Source organism: Giraffa tippelskirchi, chromosome 12 (assembly GCF_054371585.1).
Source record: "Giraffa tippelskirchi isolate mGirTip1 chromosome 12, T2T-mGirTip1v1.2.pri, whole genome shotgun sequence".
In the NCBI taxonomy this organism is placed as follows: domain Eukaryota; kingdom Metazoa; phylum Chordata; class Mammalia; order Artiodactyla; family Giraffidae; genus Giraffa; species Giraffa tippelskirchi.
The window spans coordinates 57,149,894-57,172,767 of record NC_137286.1 but is presented as its reverse complement, the minus strand read 5'-3'; the positions used below and the strand labels follow the sequence as shown (position 1 = coordinate 57,172,767).

Here is a 22,874-nt window from a genome sequence, read left to right as displayed (position 1 = left end):
ACAGTAAAGTGAGTGCCCCTGGGTTTTGAGGGTGCAGATTTAATATCTAAGAGCTGGTCTGTTTTGTCTTTAGGTTAAATAAACTAACCAAGGTAAAGCTTCAAATAAAAGATGGAGATAGAACTGAGAGTCCTTATACATGTGTGCATTCTCAGTCACCCACTCATGTCTGACTCTTTGCAGCTCCATGGACCATAGCCCGCCAGGCTCCTCTATCCTTGGAATTTCCCAGCAAGAATACCAGAGTGGGTGGCCATGCCCTCCTGTAGTGGACCTTCCCGACCCAGAGATCAAACATGTCTCCTGCGCTGCAGGCAGATTCTTTACTGCTAAACCACGGGGGAATCCTGACAGACCTTTTACCTGACATCTTTCTGTGGCTGGCTTGCCATCTCATTGAGAACAGGAGTTATGCCTTATGCTTCTTTTTATGCCCCATGCTGTCTTGCATACAATAGAAGCTCAATAAATACACTCATTGTGTGCGATTAGGGAAGAGATTGTGTTGGTACCTCCCACGCTATTTTAGTTTTATTTGTGGCCATAGAAGCTAACATTGCTCCAGACTTCTCAGCCTTAACCCTGCCCATTTAAAAATGGCCTTTATGCTTTTTGCAAAGCTTTCTTTCTGTTTCAGAGCACTTGAAGATCTAATATAATTTTATCCTTGGAACAAATCTTATGTCTATGAGTGTTTTATGAACAAGTTGCTTTCTCTACACTGGTTATTGATAGACTGGATCTAGGACTTAGGCTTCCTGAATGTGCAGGAGGCTGTGAGTGACAAATCAACTTTTGTTGTGATAAGGGACACTTCTGGAGCTGTTTGTTAGTGAAAAATAGCCTGCAGCTTTTCCTGGCTAATGCAATTTTCTTTCAGCCACACTATTCCATTATTTATTCATAATATTTTTGTACCTTTCTTTAGTTAGTTCTATGTTATCTATGTCTTCTATTTATGACTGCGATGTATATAATCATTAATAAAAGTGATTGGTTTAAGTATCTCTTTCTAAATATAGGTAAATGAATATAGGTATATAACTATATGGGCTTCCTAGCTGGCACTAGTGGTAAAAAAACTCACCTGCCAATGCAGGATGCTTAGGAGACTCAGGTTCAATCCCTGGGTTGGGAAGATCCCCTGGAAGAGGGCATGGCAACTCACTCCAACATTTTTGTCTGGAGAATCCCATGGACAGAGGAGCCTGGTGGGCTACAGTCCATGGGGTTGCAAAGAATTTGACACAACTGAGCGACTTCACTTTCATGTCCATTGAGTCAGTGATGCCATCCAACCAACTCATCCTGTCGTCCCCTTCTCCTCCTGCCTTCAGTCTTTCCCAGCATCAGGGTCTTTTCCAGTGAGTCAGCTCTTCACATCAAGTGGCCAAAGTATTGGAGCTTCAGCTTCAACCTCAATCCTTCCAATGACGATTCACGATTGATTTCCTTTAGGATTGACTGGTTTGATCTACTTACTGTCCAAGGGACTCTCAAGAGTCTTCTCCAGCACCATAATTCAAAAGCATCAATTCTTCCATGCTCAGCCTTTTTTATGCTCCAACTTTCATATCTGTACATGACTACTGGAAAAACCATCGCTTTGACTTATACAGACCTTTGTCAGCAAAGTGATGACTGTGCTTTTTAATACACTGTCTAGGTTTGTCAGAGCTTTCCTTCTAAGGAGTAAGCACCTTTTAATTTCATTGCTACAGTTACCATTTACAGTGATTTTGGAGCCCAAGGAAAGAAAATCTGTCACTGCTTCCACTTTTCCCCCTTCTATTTGCCATGAAGTGATGGGACCAGATGTCATGATCTTAGTTATTTTTTTTTTAATATTTAGTTTTAAGCCAGCTTCTGCATTCTCCTCTTTCACCCTCATCAAGAAGCTCTTTAGTTCCTCTCCACTTTCTGCCATTAGAGTGGTATCATCTGCACATCTGAGGTTGTTGATATTTCTCCCAGCAATCTTGATTCCAGTAGAGTCATCCAGCCTGGGATTTCATATAGTGAATTTCGCATATAAGTTAAATAAACAGTGACAATATAGTCTTGTTGTACTCCTTTCTCAATCTTGAACCAGTCAGTTGTTCCATGTCTGATTCTAACTGTTGCTTCTTGACCTATATACAGGTTTCTCAGGAGACAGATAAGGTGGTCTGGTATTTCTATCTCTTTAAGTATTTTCTACAGTTTGCTGTGATCCACACAGTCAAAGGCTTTAGCTTAGTCAGGAGGCAGTAATAGATGTTTTTCTGGAACACACTTGCTTTCTCCACAATCCAATGAATGTTGGCAATTTGATCTCTTGTCCCTCTGCCTCTTTGAAACCCAGATTGTACATCTGGAATTTCTCAGTTCATACACTGCTGAAGCCCAGATTGAAGAATTTTGAGCATAATTTTACTAGCATGTGAAATGAGTGGAATTGTAAGGTAGGATGAACATTCTTTAGCATTACTCATCTTTGGGATTGAAATGAAAACTGACTTTTCCAGTCCTGTGGCCACTGTTGGGTTTTGCAAATTAGCTGACCTATTGAGTGCAGCACTTTAATAACATATTTTAGGATTTTAAATAGCTTGGTGGAATTCTGTCACCTCCACTAGCTTTCTTCATATCAATGCTTCCTAAGGCCTACTTGACTTCATACTCCAGGTTGTTGGGCTCTAAGTGAATGACCACGTGGTTTTCTAGGTCTTTAAGATCTTTCTTGTATAGTTCTTCTGTGTTTTCTTGCCATCACTTCCTAATCTCTTCTGCTTTTATTAGGCCCTTACTCTTTCTTTCCTTTATTTTATTCATCCTTGCATGAAGTGTCCCCTTGGTATCTCCAGTTTTATTGATGAGATCTCTAGTCTTTCCTATTCTGTTGTTTTCCTCTACTTCTTTGCACTGCTCGTTTAAGAAGGCCTTTCTTATTTCTTCTTGCTAGTCTCTGGATCTCTGCATTCAGCTGAGTATACCTTTCTCTTTCTCCCTTGCTTTTCACTTCTCTTCTTGCCTCAGACAACCACTTTGTCTTCTTGCCTTTCTCTTACTTAAGGATATTTTTGATCACTGCCTCCTATACAATGTTTTGAACCTCTGTCCATAGTCCTTCAAGCACTCTGTTTACAAAAGCTAATGCCTTTAATCTATTTATCACCTCCACTGTATAATCTTAAGAGATGTGATTTAGGTCATAGCTGAATGGCCTAGTGGTTTCTGCTACTTTCTTAAATAGCATCCTAAATTTTACAACAAGCAGCTCATGATCTGAGCCACATTCAGCTCCAGGTCTTGTTTTTACTGACTGCGTAGCGCTTTTCCATCTTTGGCTGCAAAGACCTTAATCCATCAGAATTCAGTGTGTCTCCTGATGTTCATGTAGACGCCTCCCTTGTGTTTTTAAAAAGGGTGTTTGCTGTGACTAGCATGTTGTAGACAAAACTCTGTGACACTTTGCCCTGATTCATTTCATACTCCAAGGCTAAGCTTGCCTGCTACTGTGGGTATTTCTTGACTTCCTACTTTTGCATTCCAATACTCTATGATGAGAAGGGTATATATTTTGCTGTTACTTCTAGAAGGTGTTGTAGGTCTTCACATAACTGGTTAACTTCAGCTTCTTCAGTGGTTGAGTCACAGACTTGAATTACTGTGATGTTAAAAGATCTGCCTTGGAAACAAACTGAGATATTCTATCATTTTTACTTAGTCATTAAAAGAAAATGAAATAATCCCATTTACAGAAACATGGATGGACATAAAGACTGAGTGAAGTAAGTCAGACAGAAAAGGAGAAATATCATTATGACATTACTTGTATGTGAAATCTAAAAACAAATGATACAAATTAACTTACAGAACAGGGACTCACAGACTTAGTTGTTGTTTTTCAGTTGCTCAGTTGTGTCCAACACTTTGCAACCCCATGGACTGCAGCAATGCCAGGCTTCCCGGTCCTTCACAATCTCCCAGAGTTTGCTCAAACTCATGTTCATTGAGTCAGTGATGCCATCCAACCATCTTGTCTTCTGTTGTCCTCTTCTTTTCCTGCCTTCAATCTTTCTCAGCATCAAGAATTTTTCTAATGAGTCAGCTCTTCACATCAGGTAGTCAAAATATTGGAACTTCAGCTTCAGCATCAGTCCTTCCAATGAATATTCAGAGTTGATTTCCCTTAGGATTGATTGTTTGATCTCCTTGCAGGCCAAGGGGCTCTCAAGAGTCTTCTCCAACACCCACAGTTCAAAAACATCAGTTCTTTGGTGTTCAGCCTACGCTCCAACTCTCACATAAATACATGACTACTGGAAAAACCATAGCTTTGACTATATGGACCTTTGTCAGCAAAGTAATGCATATTTCTGCTGCTGTACCAGATTCAGGAGAATGCTCATAACTGGCTAATTCAATGATTCTCTCTTCTTACCATTCTCATTGCCTATCTCAGAGAACATTGGAAATTTGAAACAACTGACTCAATGCATCATTAAGTAGTTTTAGTATACAATTTTAAAAGCTAAGACTTCTTTAAAAAAATTAAAACAATACTATTATAAAACCTAAGGGAACCAATAATCTCTCACATCTTTCAGTGTCCATATGTCCTTAATTATACCATAATTTTTAGATTGGCTGGTTCAAACAGTATTGTCCCCAAAGACACAGAGCTGTGAATTTTCTCTCTTCTTTTTTTTAAATTATGGTACGAATACTTAACATGAGATCTACCCTCTTAAGAAATTTTAACTGTATACTACAATATAATTAACTACAGGCACATGCTATGCAGCAGATTTTCTAGAACTTATCCATCTTGCATAATTATGCAATCAGCATGGATGAACCTTGAGGACATTAGGCTAGGTGACATCAGCCAGTCATAGAAGAACCAAGCCTGTGTGATTCCACCTAATATGAGGAGGCACAGAACATAGTCAAATATATAGAAGCGGAGTAGAATGGTGGTTGCTAGTGGCTGGGTGGAGGAGGAAATAGGAATTGCATGGTCTACTTTAGGGGTTTCTGTCCATGTATTTTTCCCTTGCAATTTACTTTTGATGAACCTGGTATTTTTTTCCTATAAAGTTTTCCACATTCTGAACTTTGTTAATTTCATCTTTGTTCTCTCATATCTGTAATTCCTGTTCATAGGTTTTTTGGATCAGAGGATGATTAGATTCTGATTCAATATTTTAGCAAAAAATATTTCATAGGTAGTACCATGTATTTCCATCAGGAAACACATAATATCTAGGGGTGTGTGTGTGTATTTGTGTGATTTGGGGGTTTACCTATTTATTTTAAAATTTCCTGTTGGCTCTCACCTAGAGATAAAATTACCCCTCTGAAGAGTTAGAGCCTCTAAGATCTCATAGCTAATAACCAGTTAGACTTTTCCAACCAAGTATGTTCTTGTGCCAAGCTAATTGATTTCTTGTAAAATTAGTTACAAAATTTCCCAGTAATTGAAAAAAATAATCACACCAATGTACAAACCATCTTGATTCATTCACTGTACTCTTTTGCTAATGATTAAGGATTATAGATTAAAAATAAATAACATAATGATAGTGTCAAAAGTTATTTATTGAGTGCTCATTATATTCCAGTGATTGGTCTAAACTCTTAATGTAAATTTACATTTCCTTCCTTTTTAAGTGTGATAAAGTTTTCTAGCCAGAGTTTCTTCTCCTACCACTAAAGATTATAGAGTAACTACTATCAACCAGGCACGGGTCTAAGAACTGGATTCATAAAGGCTAAATCATTCACTCAAGGTCACAGACAGGATTTAAATTCTAGGGGATTCCTTCTGTCTGGTGGCAGTCATCAGGTGAGTCAAGTTGGGGACTTCCAAGTCCACCCAGGAGCTATGGAAGAAGCAGCAGCCTAACGTAGTCGTGTGCTGTTTGCTCGCGGTGCGGGGCTGAGTTCACCACCCACACGCGTCTGTCAGGGTCCTCGGAGCTCTTCACTCGCACAGGGCCCCCAGCACCACCCCTCGACAAGGCGCGCAGGCTGGCATACAACGCCAAGAAAGGTAATGGCTTCTTTGGGATTCGCGAGCGCTGCGGTAGCTGCAAACGCCCAGTTCCTAAGGGGCCCCCTATGGCAAGCCTGTCCACCATGGTCACAGCCTCTCTAGTTTGCACGAAGCCTTCAGTCTGTTGTGGAGGAGCAAGCTGGATGACTGTGGGGCCCTCGGTGTCCTGCATCCTTACTGAGTTGGTAAAGATTCTACCATACACATTCTTTGAGGTTATTCTCATTGATCCCTCGCATGAAGCTATTAAAAGCAACCCTGACAACAGTGGATTACCGAGTCAATCCACAGCACAGGAATATGCTAGGGTTAACACCTGTAGGCAGAAGGAGCCACGGGTTTGAAAAGGGCCACGAGTTACACCACGCTATTGTTTGGTCTTGCTTTGCAGCTTGGAGAAGGTACAGGACGCTCCAGCTCCACCATTACTGCTGATCCTGTGTAGGTAATGTTTGTAAAATTCCTACATAATAAGTAATTTAGGATATTCCTGTCTACTTAAAAGTGTGTTTTTTTTTTAAAAAATTTGTTTGTTAAAACTAATCTGCAGACTCATTGAATGCATTGTCAAATTATGAAAGCTAAAGTGCAATGATGTTTGAAGACTTTATTGTTGGTGATGGTGTGTCTTCTTTCTAATAAGGGAAATGCTTTTGCTTTTGTTTGGAAATTTGTATGTCTGTGTTTAAAATGATATTTGGTATAATAGATGTAAAATAAATTCTACAAAAGGGGAGTGCAGAAAGTAGCCACTAGATTTGTTGGTGAGTGCAGTGAAACCTATAGCTTTATTGGGATGATGCCATGCTCTGCAGTTTCATGGAGTTTGGCAAGAATAAGACTTTTAAATTGAATTTTCCTTGGAAATATGAAGGATGTCCTGATCCTTTATCATGATCATATATAGAAAAATAATCGAATTTGAGTAAGGCCCACATTTTTAAACTTAATCTAATATTCCATTTATGTAACCCCTGGTTCCAAAAGGCAAAAAGTAAAGGGTGGGTGGGGAAGATTCCCTGGAGACGGGATAGGCTATCCATTCCTGTATTTTTGGGTTTCCCTGGTGGCTCAGCTGGTAAAGTATCCGCCCGCAATGCGAGAGACCTGGGTTCGATCCCTGGGTTGGGAAGATCCCCTGGAGAAAGGAAAGACTACCCACTCCAGTATTTTGGCCTGAAGAATTCCATAGACTGTATAGTCCATGGGTTCTCAAGGAGTCAGACACAACTGAGTGATTTTCACCATTTTAAAGAGAATTGAATAAATGTGTTACAGGTCAGTTCTCTTACAAAAGAAACAACTCCGGGTTAACCTAAATTAAATTGCGTTGGCCTCCATGGTACCACTGAAGTTCCCATAAAAGGTGGAGTTCCAGGTTTAATCTCATGACTCTGGGATTTGTAGAATACTGAACTTCTTGCAAATAGTCATTGTATTCATACTGGTATATGTTGGAACTGATGGAAATTGAACATCAGGTAAATGAGAAGGGAATTAGTAGCCCTAAGGTTTGTAAACTAATGAGGCTAAGATAGGGAAATTAGTGTTCATCAGACACCAGTGTGAGAGGATAGGAAAAGCTTGGGTTCCAAATTTGTGAATATTTTATCTGCAGTAGTAGTTTCTGACCATTATGAGCTCTATAAGCTTGGCAGGGGGTGAGGGGGGAATAGGGTTAATTTTATTAAAAGTAACTTTGGTAAGTCTAATCAGTGTTGTCTTGGGTCAAGCCATTTTATCCATTCCCATATGACTACTGAGAAAAGTCATGTAGTTGGTGTCAATACAAGTAGAAAAATAAAATTCTAGGGGGTTTATTAAATAGCCTAAAGTATATCCATACAGTAAAATACTGTGCCGTCATAACAAGAAAGGGGAAATTAGCTTCATATACTTTTGTGGTTGATTCTCAGCAGGTATGGTTAAGTAAAAAAAGCAAATTGGTGGAAAGTGTTTATAGCACTTAGATATCGTAGTATCTAAGGAAGATGAATATAAATATACTATATATATATGTATATATAATATATGTATATATGTTAGATTGAAACCAAAACCAAAAAAATATATATTGCTTCGAATTAGAGGAGGGATGGAGCAAGGTGTGGGGACAGGAGAGGGGGCTGGTCTTCTTTATTATGGTTCTCATTTTGTAGCCCTGTAGAAGGAGAGAATCATCTCTAGAGACATTATCAAGGAACAAAAAGAAAGGGACAAAACTATGAGAAAATAGAGCTAATTACATAAAGATGACTTTAATATAATTAATTATTATCATTTAAAATACTATAAACATTAATTATAAATTATATTACATTAATTGTATTTATATAAACACATTATATACATTAATTTGTGTTAATTTAATATTCTTAGAGAGTCATGGAAAATGATACATCCATAAAGTACAACCATCTGCAAGTCTGAGAAATTTTAAAATACTTAAAATTTTAAGTAAATAAGTAAATGGCAAAAGAGCACAATTGAGAAATGAATTGAACTCAAAGTTCATTCTGAAACATTTCTTTTTTTTTTTTGAAACATTTCTATTAGAACACAGTGCAAAAGAATAGAGAGATGTAAGATAAATATAGAAGAAAATTTAAGAAATCTTTGGACACTGTCACTTCTTTAACATGGAGTTCAAAAGGAGCAGGTAAAAACTATTGGATGGAGGGAGGAAGTACTTGAAGCATCAGTGAGAGACTGTTTCCCGCAATGAAGAAAAAACAGAGCTGTCCAAGGAAGGGTCTCACTCATTTCCAGAAGAAAAGAGGAGGAGGCGATCTATATCTATCTTCTAACTATCTATCCGCTTGCACACAACAGATAATACGAGACCGCCTAAGCTCATGTTTTAGCTGGTTTGCTGGTGCTTCACCAGGGCACACAGCATATAACCTGCCATCTAGCAGAAGCTCAATGGTTACTGCAGGAAAAGTGCATAAAGCCAGAAGGCTGAAGCTCTGGAGACAATCTCTATTGATTCACAGCTTGCTGGGGGACAGACAGCCTCCTCCCAGTCAGGGACCATCACAGTGCAAGGCAAGATACTGCCCAGGAAGCACGGCTGTTGGGTTTGGTCTTCCCATTAAATAGCTGTGTGACTTTGGGCAAATCTCTAACCCTTGCTAAGCTCCCATTCTTTCCTATTAATATAAAGATAGGAGTTGAGTTTGACCATCTCTGAAGCCCAGTCTGGCTTTATCCATCCATGTCCAGTGAAGCTCATCTGTTCCTCCAGCTGTTATTCGTATGTAAAACTGCTTTGATATGGCTCCCACCATACTTTCTTCCAATTTCAGGGGATACTCTGCTTTCTTTCTTTTCTAGATAATCCATCTAGTTCAAGGCTGACTCTTAGATAAGTGTCAAACATTTCCTCGAGATTCTGTGTTGACAAAAAGTCTTTACCTCATGTAACTTGAGAATTTCTCCAATGGAAGAAGACTACTGTTTTTGAAAAATGCAGCTATTAGTATGTGATGCTTTTCAGGAAGCTACGTTCCATTGCTTCCCATGCACTAAACTATGCCTTAGGGACCCCCCACCCTTTGGCCATCTTTCCATCTATTTGTGGTTCTAGGTGTAGCGGTGTAATGGCATGCTGTCTTCTAGGGCCATATATCATGTTGATATGATAATACAGCAATAGAGAAAATGATTGAGAGATTGCTTACTGAGCACCTTCTATGTGCCAGACATTTTCATAATGAAAGTCCTTGGCAGCTTGGGGAGGTAGGTCTTATTTCTTCTTTAGAGGTGCTGAAATTGAAGGTCAGACTAGGAGGCATTTGGCCAAGCAGAATCTCTGCTCCATCCTGCCTCTTCAGAGCTACAAAGTTGCAGTGTGACCTCAAAATGATAATTCCCAGGAGGGGAGCCCTTCCCCCATTCTTAATCTTAGGAAACAGGAAGGCTCTAGACTTAAACAACTCTCTCTTGTACCTTTCTTACCATGGACTGTAGCACATTTCAAATATCTCTTAAAATGTTCCTTTGAAAAATATCAAGATGGCATTTACTGTAACAAGATAAGAATTGCTTTTTTCCCAATGAAATCTGCCTAACAATTTCTTTCTAACCTGGAAGCTTAGAGGCAAGACCAGAAGGGCTCCTTGTAAGAAAAACTTTTACACGATCTGTGCTCTTATCTGTAGCGTTCTATTTTCTGAGTGATGGATTGATTCAGGAAGCCCATCCCCCTTCTCTTATTTTCGGAGCTATTGAAATGATGTGCTTAAGTTTCTGCTCTAAGTTTTTTTAAGGGTAGCCCATGTTTCTTTAACGATGGATTCTTAGTGCTTTTTTGTTTTTAAATTGGACATTGCCTCTTGACACTGTGATGAGTGATACCATTTTGAGGCTGATTAATGTATCCCAGGCATTTAATAAAGGCCAGAAGCAGGTTAGAGATGGGGCTCAGCATCCTCTAAGAAGATCCTCTTAAATTTTTGTTGATGTTGCTGAAACAGAAGTGGAGGCAGGTCAGGTTAAATTTCTTGATCACAGAAGGACATTAAAAGAGGTTTTCTAAGTTACCTCACCTTTAATAAAATGAAGTCATCTTATATATTAATATATTAATATTACAGCTGGATTTAAACTCATGGAGACCAAGCTTTACTTAATAGTTAAATCAAATTGAATCTCAGATTTTATGAGGGATAAAATGACAATAAAACGGGTCTGGTCAGTAAAGATAATAACTTGATTCAGTACTTTGGATGTAAGTGTTTAAGGTTTCCATGATAAAACTGTAATTTTATACCCCAAAGTGTGTTAATAACATTAAGTGAGGTAATAGGCAAAGTGCACTGACGATGCAATACCCGCAGGACCACAGTAATAGAAATAATTTATAATGTATCAGCAATAAAATCTTTAATGTTATCTCAATTCAGACCAGGCACCATATCTGAGGTTTCAGATTACACATGCCCTTTCCTTCCCCCTGCCATGGACACGTGTTAACCTAAAATAATTAAGAAAATGGTTTTCAGAGTGCAGAAATCTTTCACAATTATGGGTATAATGACCATCCTATTAACTATTTCCACCCCAAACCATCTACGTTTGATTGATAGAGCTTGATTCCCAAGTTAGTAAGCAAGCATTTCTAAAAATAATCCTCTGAAGCTTTCTAATATACTTCTTTTGTTTCAAACCAAACCCGTTTCTAACTTTTAACTCACATAAAGGAATATATTTTGAGGCCAGAGCTGGCTCTTTGTATGACCATAAAATTATTTTATTTTGTAAAATCCTGGCTCAACAGTTTTATGGGTCAGAAACTAGTTCTACAAATTGTGCCTTTCTGGAGTCATCCAGAAAAATGTTTTCCTAATGATCAAAAATTAAACAATTTTATTGGGTGACTTTACTCACTGTAACTTAGAGGAATATATCAGCTGATAACAACTCGCTCCAGTGTTTGCAGGAAAACCATGACTAAAGAGCTAATCCATAAAGCACAGACCATTTCAGAGGGCACTAGCTTCTTGTATGGTTTAAAAGTACATTTGCAAATAGATGGGAAATCTTGAGCTTCAGATTCTATAGTTTCACCCCATGTTTTTTGAGTCTGTGCCAAATATTCATCTCATCAACTCTAAAATCTATGGGAGAAGCTGCAGAAATTTCATGCTTAAGTATTCAAACTAACTGTTATAATAATAACAATAATCAGAATAGCCTATGTTTACTGAGTTTACTATGAGCTGATTTTAAATGACATTATAAGCTCATTTGACTTCATAAAAACACTGTCATTTATCCCAATCATGTATGAGAGGAAACTCATAAGGAGAAATGTACATTACTCTACCAAGTCCTTGGGCAGTAGGTGGTGGAGCCATGAGTGGAGTAAGACTGTCCCACTATAGAGGTCATGTCCTTGGACCACACTCTACATTCCTGGCCATTTTAAAATTCTTTGGTTAAATGATTTTAAAGATAAGGCCATCATTTCTAAAGGTAACAGAAATACCTTTCATAGGTGGCACTCAGCAGGAAATTCATAATACTTTGAATGTTAGTTTGCCTATTGATTATCTAGGAGGAGTAGAATGCATAAGAAGCATGTATGGGGGAAGATCTCTAGAAACAGCTTCTATTAGCCTTACTGACTCTATGTCCCTATAAAGTTCTTTTAACTTTTAAGGTGCCTTGACCTCCAGGTACAACCCAAAAGCTGGGGCTGGGGGTCTGCGGGAGGGACAGCTGAAACACAAAGTCAATACATCCACTTCCTAGCAATCTAACTCAGATCTTCTTTGTCTGCCCCAATTTCACCTCCCATGAACCGCAGTTTCAGAAGAGAAACATCCCACTCAGGTATCCCAAATACTGAGTTTCAGTCCAGAGGGCTTTCCTGGAACTTTGTTTATATAAGACTGCAGCTCTACACTCAAATACCAGGTTCTCTCCTCCAGAGAAATGGAACTCCCTCCTGGGTCCAAGGTCAAGAACTTGCTGCGTGTTGCCAAATGTCTCTCATCGCTGCTTTTGTGCTGCTTGCACAAACGTCTGCCTATTGTCTGAGGAGGTGACGATGATACTGTATTAACTTCTCTTTCTGATGTGACACTTTTCCTGGTACTATATCCTGCTGCCCTGAATTTTTCTCTTTAGTTTGCTGGATCTTTTTCTGGAAGATGGAGGGATGGGAGAAAGTGAACTTATTGACTCCAGTTCCTATAGAGAGGCTGAGGTGAGAGGAGTGCCTAGGAACCTTGGTCAGATGCATGAGCTCAAACCTGAATCTGCCACTGACTTGCTGAGGGACCCAAGGAGATGCTGAATCTGAGTTACTTCTTCCTTAAAACAGGGTTGATCATTCTTATCTCTGAGACCTGCTTGAGGTTGATGTGTTTGGTGATTGGCAGTTGGTGGGTATCCCCACCCTGGTGCTTCTCATCCTTAACCTCCAGGTTCCTGCTTCTCATGGTCTGAAGCCACCCACTGGCAGCTGAACTCCCAGGCAGTGTTGCAGATTGAAACCTCTCCACCAAAGAGATGAACGATTCTGAGCTAACTGCAGCCTAGCCCTGGGATTTGGAATCTGGAAGCATAGGATATGGAAGTTCAGGCCATACAGCTTGTTCGTAAGACTCATCTGAATGCAACGGTCAACACGGAAAGCCAAAAGGAAAGAAACAAATCATTCACATATATTTTCTCTTTTCAGAATTCTGCGACCTGTACTGAAGCTCCAAGTGTTGCTTGGTAAAAACCCCATGCTGACTATGCAGTGGCCACTTCCCATCGATTCAGGCGTCAAGGAGACACGTGGGCAAGTTTAAAGAGGATGTTGTGTGGTTACAAAACAGAACATCTCCCACCACGTATCAATTGGACCTGGTTGTTGTCAGTCTTGGTATCATTTGTCTTGCCTGTAGGTGTACTTATTGAGAAACCCTCACCTGTCAGGCTGAGAGTACTTTCTCCAGCTTCTGAACCATCAGAATCAGAGCAGGAAGTTTATCATCAAACTCAGCATCACCCATTTTTGGGTTTCAGAAACAAACTTATTAGAGTGGGACCAAGGTTGAGCTGAAGCCTCCAAGCTGCAGCTTAACCCTGTCCTGTCCTGGAGGCCACATGTCAACTCTGCTTTGGATTCCGTTCTCTGAATTATTTATTCAGAGATGAATTATTTTTTTATGAATTATTTTTAAATGCTTGTGCATTTCTAGTGTACAGCAAAGTGACTCAGTTATACATACATATGGATTCTTTTTCATATTCTTTTCCATAATGGTTCATTAAAGGACAGTGAATATAATTCCCTGGTGGCATTAGTGGTAAAGAACCTGCCTCCCAGTGCAGGAGACAAGAAACTCACGTTCGATCCCTGGGTAGGGAAGGTCCCCTGGAGGAGAACATGACACCCCACTCCAGTACTCTTGCCTGGAGAATTCCAAGGACAGAGGAGCCTGGGGGGCTACAGTCCATAGGGTCACAAAGTCAGATACGATTGAAGCGACAGAACACACATATTTAGAGGGCTTCCCAGGTGGCACGAGTGGTAAAGAATCCACGTGCCAATGCAGGAGAGATGGGTTCAATTCCTGGGTGGGGAAGATCCCCTGGAGGAGGGCATGGCAACCCACTCCAGTATTCTTGCCTGGAGGAGCCTGGCAGGCTATAGTCCATGGGACCGCAAAGAGTCAGACATGACTGAAGCGACTTAGCACCCACGCACATATTTAGAAACAAAATCTCTCTGACATCTTATAAACACAATGTACATTCGAGTCCGAAGGTGCTTATACCTCCTCACTGCTGCATGGCTGTCTCTGCTGACAGATAACACAATGCTTGATCTGTCTCTTCAGGTGGCTCAGGCTAGCTAAGGAAAAAATCATAATCTTATCTCTTCAGAGCCTCGAAAGGTAAAAATAGCCTGGATGTTTATTGCACCAAGCTTTTAGACCCAGGTGTATCAGAGGAGTGGGGAAAGTGGATTGTCACTTTCCCTGCTGGATAGGATGGCTTCAAAGGAAACAGAGAGGTGTAGATTAAAGGAAATGTGGCCTCATTCAGCCTTCTCCAAGAAGGCGTAAAGCCCCCTCGTGTAGGACCTTATCAGGCTGGAAGGGGGATGCAGAAGATAAACTTTAAAAATAAATGCCAAAAAAAGAAAAAAAAAAAATCCCGATTATCGTCTCTGCCTCCTCTGCCTTGTCTGGTCAGCAATGTGTTAAGTGAATTGAAACTAGATCTCGGAGAGACAGTCGCAACCTGGTTATCAGTGGCAGTAAATGGAAGATAATAGCCCCACTAGAGAGTTATGAAATGGCTTGTCTTTGAGCTGCCAAAGTGTTTAGTCTCTCTTTTATTATATTCACAGCAGTAATCCGATATGTCCTGACTTCTGTCATCTGTATGTAATGCTTATCAACTCTCTGTCAGTGATTCAACCCCTTGTCAGAGACAGTTATTCCTCAAAGTGCCGAGGTTATGACTGAAGCAATATTGTGACTGGATGGAAAATATAAAAGGTGTAGCCCATCACAGCAAGCAATCTGGGAACTGACGTCAAAGTAAAGGAAAACATGGTCGATGAAAGGAGTACATAAGGCGACGTTTTGTTCCCTGCGCCGGGGGCGCGGCTCGCGTGGCCGAGGTCAGATGGGCAGATGGCCTCCTTCCAGAAGATGCTTGACTTGTTCAGGACGGTGGGGTGTGGGGGCCTCTGCCCTCACAGCTGTGTCACTATTTCCTTGCTACATCTCCATTGACAGGGCGCTTGTTACACGGTCTGCTTGGTGAAGAGAGTTGAAGGTAAACAGGCTGGTGCAGAAACTCTGTTTCATAACAGAGATGAGAGCCCACGGCTCCGTGCACCATCCATCCTGTCTTAAGATTTCACTTACATCTGGGACTTGTTTTAAGCAAGGCTTATCCCCACATCACCTTTGAGAAGGGAGCAGGAGTGTGGTGGCAACAGCTGGGGTTTGAGAAGATGCAGTCGGGTGGCAGAGTGATCAAGAGAATTGGGGTTTGAAATATTAAAGAATTGAAAGTTTGGCAGTCAGAATTCATTTTGAGCATTGTTTCTGATCTTGAACAACCTACCTAATGCCTCTGGCCTAAGTTCTATAAAAGGATAAAATAGTTACCAATAATACCTATTTTGGGCTTCCCTGGTGGCACAGCAGTAAAGAATCCTCCTGCTAATGCGGGAGACACAAGAGACAGATTCGATCCCTGGGTGAGGAATACTCCCTGGAGTAGGAAATGGCAACTCACTCCAGTATTCTTACCTGGAAAATCCCGTGGACAGAGGAGCCTGGTGGGCTATAGTCCATGCAGTCGCAAAGAGTCGAATGCAGCTTAGCAACTGAGCACGCGGCACTAGCTGTCGTACGGCTGGAGAATCCAGAGATGATGGCAATAAAGTGCTTGATAAAGGCACTATAGATATGATATGATAAATAGTGTGTGACAGGAAATAAGAAACTGTGTATGTTCTTAGAGTCTCATGTGTTCAGCCCCTGACATAGGCAGAACACTAAGATCTGGGTGTGATACTAACGGCTTGACTTTGATGCTGTGAAAAAGCAGCTCCCTGATAATTCCTGTGAACACAGGGCAGGCATGCCGGTGTGGTTCTTGCTCATTATATGACTAGAGCACTCTGAGTGAGGAGATTTGATTGGGACCAAGAGAGCAACAGTAATTTATCTTTTCATATCAGGAATATCATTTATGCCCAGCCACTGTTTGTATTTTATTTATACTTCCTGGGCATTGCCTAACATTTTATGCCACGCAATTGCATGACTGTTGCAGAATTCACAGCTCAATGTATGGCAAGTTCAAGGATAAGGGTGAGGTTCAAACTATTTACAACCAGTGATGCGTGGTCCTATGGTCTATTTAGAGTGGTTGCTGCTTTGTGGGTAGAATCCTGTCTTCCAGGCCTCCTGCTATGCTGGGCAAGAAACCTAAATTTCCAGTGGAAGCTGGTGGTCTAGAAATGCGGCCCAGCACCTTGAGCATTGGTCAGGAGCACTCGGGAGACTGAGAAGCAGGCATCTCCTCTAATACAGAGGTATTACATGTTTTAACAATCTGGCTGGCTATACTAGTTCATACCTAATGATTATCAGCCCTGCCTAAAGGACAACATCAAACTTTATAATAGGTATATTTATATAAGCTTTCATTGTATGTTCTTAACCATGTTTTATTTTCTCTTTTTTTTAAAAAAAATTTGTACATTATTAATTAAAGATTACTTTTTAGATCATTGTAAGGGTGAAACTTGGTCACTGTGGCATATTTAGAAAATAGACATGATTAAAGGAAAAAAAAAATTGTCTAAACACTTCAACACTCATCAATCACTATCATCTACTTCTTGAAATATTTCTCTGATCCGTGTTACGTACGTTTGACATGTTCTTGATTTTAATGGGAATACACTTCATCTTCTACCACCAGACATAAATCTCATGGTTGGTTTCAGAAATTCTATAAGCTGTCTTGGAATATCAGTATTTTGTATTAATAATTAATATTTTTTCTTTTTTAAAAAGTATGGAAGTTTACAAAATAACTTTTTGGCATTTGTCAAGATTTCTGCATGGGATTTCTTCTCTGACATAACAAATGATTTAACTAATCCCTAATATTGAACCATCTTCACATTTATTTAGTAAGCCCAATTTACATTTGGTGTACTGATTAGAAGAATGAAACTAGATTAAAATTTGTATAAGGGGACTTGTGTTGTCTGAGATCAGGGTTGTATATACTTTGGGAAAATAAGTAGGGAGTTTTCATTTTTTTTATGCTCTGGACAAGTTCATAGGGGCATGATCATGATCTGAAGTCTAAGAATTTAAAAGTTTGAAGGGATGCAAAAAAAAAAAATCTGAATTTGAGTTTTAGAGTTAGAGCCCTGATATTTTCAATTTCTTATATAGTTCTTGTCTTATTCATGTTTCTTTTTCTTTTTATTCAAGTCTTAACACTTACTTTTCCCCCACAAAACTTTTTGTTAGCTTCACATTGCTTTATTTTTTAGGACAGAATTGCACATGCTCCAGCTAAGTCGCTTCAGTTGTGTCCGACTCTGTGCATTGTCTGTTATTGTAAAATGATCTCAGTAATGGGGGTGATTTTCCATTTCTTATTAATACTATAAGTTATCTCTTTTTACTCACTTTTCCGTGGCTAAGCCATGTCCTTTTGGTGGGCATCTTAAAAGGAGCAAACAAGCTATCTCCTGAATTTTTCATTTAAAAAAGATTTTTTTTCTAGTTCATTTAACCTTATACATTTCCTCTTGTTTTCCTTGGACATCTAGTTGTTTTTAGTAAAATATTGTAACCAGATTCTCTGCTTAATTGCTTGTTTATTATTTCTTCTTAATAATGAAAACATTTAGGATATGGAGCTGCATCTGTCTTTAAAAATCTGCTTATTGCTCTGCATATTATTGTTATTTTCTGACAGCTATTTTGATTTCCACTGTGATACAGAAATAATTTTTTTAAGACTACCTTCTAATTTCTAGTGGATGCTGCTTTTACATAAAATTTTGATTAGTTTCTAGCTATGTTACTGTATTCTAGGAATGTGACTACTGCACATTATACTTTGGACAATTTGTTAAGGTTTTATTTTTGGAGTGTAAAAATTTTTGTAAATATTCTACTGGTTCTCTGAAAGCAGCAACTGGTTCAAACTATCTTTCATACCACCGTTTTTACTTTTTTTTTTAACTTGTTATATGTTATGAGGTCCTGTAAGCAGGGAAGCCAGTTGATTTGTGCCCTTAATGGGTACGCTTTTGAGAATGAAATGGGGTTGTTAATAATTATTTCTAGCCAGCAAGCTAAACTGAGATATGGTGGGCAAAATGAGACTTAAGTTCACACATTCCATAACCCACATTAAATTCTTTCTGAGATAATATGAAGCATTAATTAAATAAATTAATTAAGGTTAAGGTTAGGGTGTCTGGTGTCGGGTTAGAGTTTGGGATAGGGTTAGTGACAGAGTGTCAGGTTAGGGTTAGGGTTAGGGAAAGGCTTAGCATTAAGGTTAGGGTTAGGTTTATGGTTTGGGTATCGGGTTAGGGTTAGGGTGTCATGTTAGGGTTAAGGTTAGGTTTAGGGATCGGGTTAGGGTTATGGTTAGGGTTTGTGTGTCGTGTTAGGTTTAGGGTGTTGTGTTAGGCTTGGGGTTTGCGTTAGGCTTAGGGTTAGGGTTAGGGATAGGGTTAGGTTTAGGGTTGGGGATAGGGTTAGGGTTAGGGATAGGGTTAGGGTTAGGGTTAGGGTTCGGATTAGGGTTAGGGTGGCGGGTTAGGTCTTGGGTTAGCGTTAGGGTGTCGGGTTAGGTTGTCATGTTAGGGTGTGGTGTAAGGCTTAGGATGAGGTTTAGTGTTAGGGTTAGGGTGTTGCATTAGCGGTAGGGTTAGGTTTAGGGTGTGGGTTAAGGGTTATGATGTCGAGTTAGGGTATAGGGTTAGGGTTAGGGTGTCTAGTGTAGGGTTATGGTTATGGTTAGACAAACCAAAGGACACTAAACCTTGCAGTCATTATTCCCAGTAGTCATTAAACTACTGGTTTTTCCAGTAGTCATGAATGGATGTGAGATTTGGACTATAAAGAAAGCTGAGTGCCAAAGAATTGATGCTTTTGAACTGTAGTGTTGGAGAACTCTATTGAGAGTCCCTTGGACTGCAAGGAGATCCAACCAGTCCATCCTAAAGGAACTCAGTCCTGAATATTCCTTAGAAGGACTGATGCTGAAGCTGAAACTCACTTCCCAAACCTTGCAGTCATTATTTGTTGTAAGGCTTAAATAATATTGAGATATTATTTGTGATATAATATATGATCACTTGTAAGTAAACCCTCAGTACTGAAAACAAAAGTCCCTACTTCTTAATTGGCTATTTAGATAAATTTTGATATATCACTGAAAGCAACTTCAAGTCCCTCTAGTTAGAAAGGTGTAGTATTAATTAAATAATTAAGGACTTTCATATCTAAGGTTTAGATGACCAATGTGCAAAATATCTAATTCTAATCTGGTACATAATAAATGGGACTTTTGGTTTTAAGCAAAAAGTTATATGCAAAATGTACAGCACAGTTAAAATATATCTTATTGTTTAGTTGCCAATTCATGTCTGACTCATTGTGACCCCATAGACTGTAACCAGAGATCAAATTGCCAACATCTGTTGGATCATAGGAAAAGCAAGAGAGTTCCAGAAAAAACATCTACTTCTGCTTTATTGACTACACCAAAGCCTTTGACTGTGTGGATCACAACAAACTGTGGATAATTCTTAAAGAGATGAGAATATCAGACCACCTGACATGCCTCTGGAGAAATCTGTATGCAGGTCAAGAAGAAACAGTTAAAATCAGACATGGAACAACAGACTGGTTCAAAATTGGGAAAGGAGTACATCAAGGCTGTATATTGTCACCCTGCTTATTTAACTTATATGCAGAGTACATCATGAGAAATGACGGGTTGGATGAAGCACAAGCTGGAATCAAGATTGCCGGGAGAAATATCAATAACCTCAGATATGCAGATGACACCACCCTTATGGCAGAAAGTGAAGAAGAACTAAAGAGCCTCTTGATGAAAGTGAAAGAGGAGAGTGAAAAAGTTGGCTTAAAACTCAACATTCAAAAAAGGAAGATCACGGCATCTGGTCCCATCACTTCATGGAAAATAGGTGGGGAAACAATGAAAACAGTGAGAAACTTTATTTTTTGGGCTCCAAAGTCACTGCAGATGGTGACTGCAGCCATGAAATTAAAAAATGCTTACTCTTTGGAAGAAAAGCTATGTCCAACCTAGACAGCATAATAAAAAGCAGAGCCATTACTTTGCCAACAAAGGTCCATCTAGTCAAAGCTATGATTTTTCCAATAGTCATGAGTGGATGTGACAGCTGGACCATAAAGAAGGCTGAGCACCAAAGAATTGATGCTTTGGAACTGTAGTATTGGACAAGACTCTTAAGAGTCCCTTGGACTGCAAGGAGATCCAACCAGTCCATCCTAAAGGAAATTAGCCCTGAATATTCATTGGAAGGACTGATGCTGAAGCTGAAACTCCAATACTTTGGCCACCTGATGCGAAGAACTTACTCACTGGAAAAGACCCTCATGCTGGGAAAGATTGAGGGCAGGAGGAGAAGGGGCCGACAGAGAAGGAGATAGTTGGATGGCATCACCTATTCAATGAACTTGAGTTTGAGCAAGCTCTGCGAGTTGGTGATGGACAGGGAAGCCTGGCATGCTGCAGTCCATGGGGTGACAAAGAGTCAGACATGACTGAGTGGCTGAACTGAGACTGTAACCTGCCAGGCTCCTCTGTTTATCGGATTTCTCAGGTAATAATACTGGAGTGGGTTGCCGTTTCCTTCTACAGGGGATCTTCCTGACCCAGAGACTGAACCCATATCTCCTGCTTGGTAGGCAGATTCTTTACCACAGAACCACCTTGGAAGCCCAAAACGTAAGTTTTGGTCATTTTTCTCTTTATATGTTTTAGAATTTTAAAGATGGCTGAATCATGTTTATAAGACTATTGGATCTAATTTCTTTTTTATATGGTCTTAAATGCCAGTTAACATGCTTTTGAAACTTAAAAGATTTATGTTTTAGTTGTAGAAAGCTGCGCTCATTTTCCAGAAAATAAAGTATTTAAATGAGGTTTTAAAAGTATAATTCTCAAATAGTATTAAGCTATTAAATGCAAAACATTGGTCTTTAAAAATATAAAATTAAAAGGAGCTGAACAAACATAGATGATGAAATACATAAGAATAAAAATGATTTCAATGCTTAATAGCTCTTGAAATTCAGGCCTATGCAAAAGACAAATTTTAGGAATAAATGAAGTTTCTTTTCTCAATCTTGTACTTCTCTACCAACTGTTCATTAAATTTGTAAATTAGTATCTAATTTATTTAGCATTCAGAAATTTGGCCTTGTTTTTTTCTGTTGAGTTTTTCAGGCTAAATTGCTAAAATGTTTTTTAAAAATTCAAAAATTGTAAAGATGTATTAAAAGCTACCTAAATGTCACACAACTGAACATGAATATAATATATATGTCAACACATTATATTGATATACTCACTTTACACATAGTGAGACATGCATTTGTAGCTGTGTATTGTACAGTACTTTCTCTATACAAAGGCAGAAGCAAAAATTTATTTTTCTTTTGGTGGTGGGGATCAATATGGGTAATTCATTTGCTTGTGAAAAGCAAGGCATGGACAAAAGGACTACTTCTCATCATTAATAAAACATCTGAGGTCACATTTCTTAGGGTGGCTTTCAATCTGATTAGACATTTAAAATGTTGCTGTGCATATATATGGGCATGATATGGAATTGAGCAGACAGAAAAACTCTGGAAGACATCAGAACCACAGTTAGCGGACAGCAGGGGTACCTAGTCACTATTTCCCTCGGTCCTTTGATCCTCTCTCAGGATCCCACCAGAAAACAACAACAAGGTTATAACAAGGTTGATAACCAAAATGGTGTCCTAAGTTCCTTCGTTCCTGACCACTTTCCTCCATTTAATTCCACTTTTCAGTTTCTTCAGCACTGAAATTACACAGCAGCAGGAGCACTAACAATGCAGGCTCCCTTCTCCCTGCCTGCTATGATGGAGTCAAGGTTTGGGACCTGCAGGTTTCTATGGCAACTGACTAATCCACCAGCGAAAGGTGATGGGGCATCTCAGATTTCAGGACTTTCTTTTGAAAGACCTTATCACTCTCGTATTCTGAGTCACAGATTAATTGTACAGGGTAAAAAGTCTTTGCAAACTGGTGCAAGAATGCAACATTGGCAAGAGAACGTTTTGGTGCTTGTAGATACCAACTGTATCAGCCAGGTTTCTACCAGAGAAACAAACCTATAGATGATAGCTAGAGAGCTAGGTAACTGGATAGATAGATAAGCAGAGAGAGAGGCAGAGACTTTAGTGCCAGAAGTTGACAGGTTTAACTGTGGAGACTGATGAGGCAAAGCTGTCATCTGCAGGGCAGGACATTCTCAGTCAGGAGCTGATGGATGCTCTGATGATTGAACATAATCTCTTTTACTTAAAATTAGCAGATCATAGGGACTTCCTTGGTGGTCCTGTAGTTAAGAATCTGCCTTGTAATGCAAGGGATGCAGGTTTGATTCCTGGTTGGGGACCTAAGATCCCACATGCTTTGGAGCAAATAGGACTAGGCACCACAACTAGACAGTCTCTGAGCCACAACGATGCATCTAAAGATCTCACAAGCCTCAACCAAGACCCGATGCAGC

The 22,874-nt window shown here is 39.5% G+C and overlaps 1 pseudogene across 1 annotated transcript; it reads left to right on the top strand.

The window, feature by feature from the left end:
* The first annotated feature begins 4,838 nt into the window (after window positions 1-4,838).
* On the top strand, window positions 4,839-8,702 carry LOC145528619 (large ribosomal subunit protein eL15-like; annotated as a pseudogene). Its single transcript, XR_014070527.1, has 3 exons — window positions 4,839-4,863; window positions 5,984-6,484; window positions 8,600-8,702. The product of XR_014070527.1 is annotated as a large ribosomal subunit protein eL15-like (transcript).
* Window positions 8,703-22,874: the final 14,172 nt, after the last annotated feature.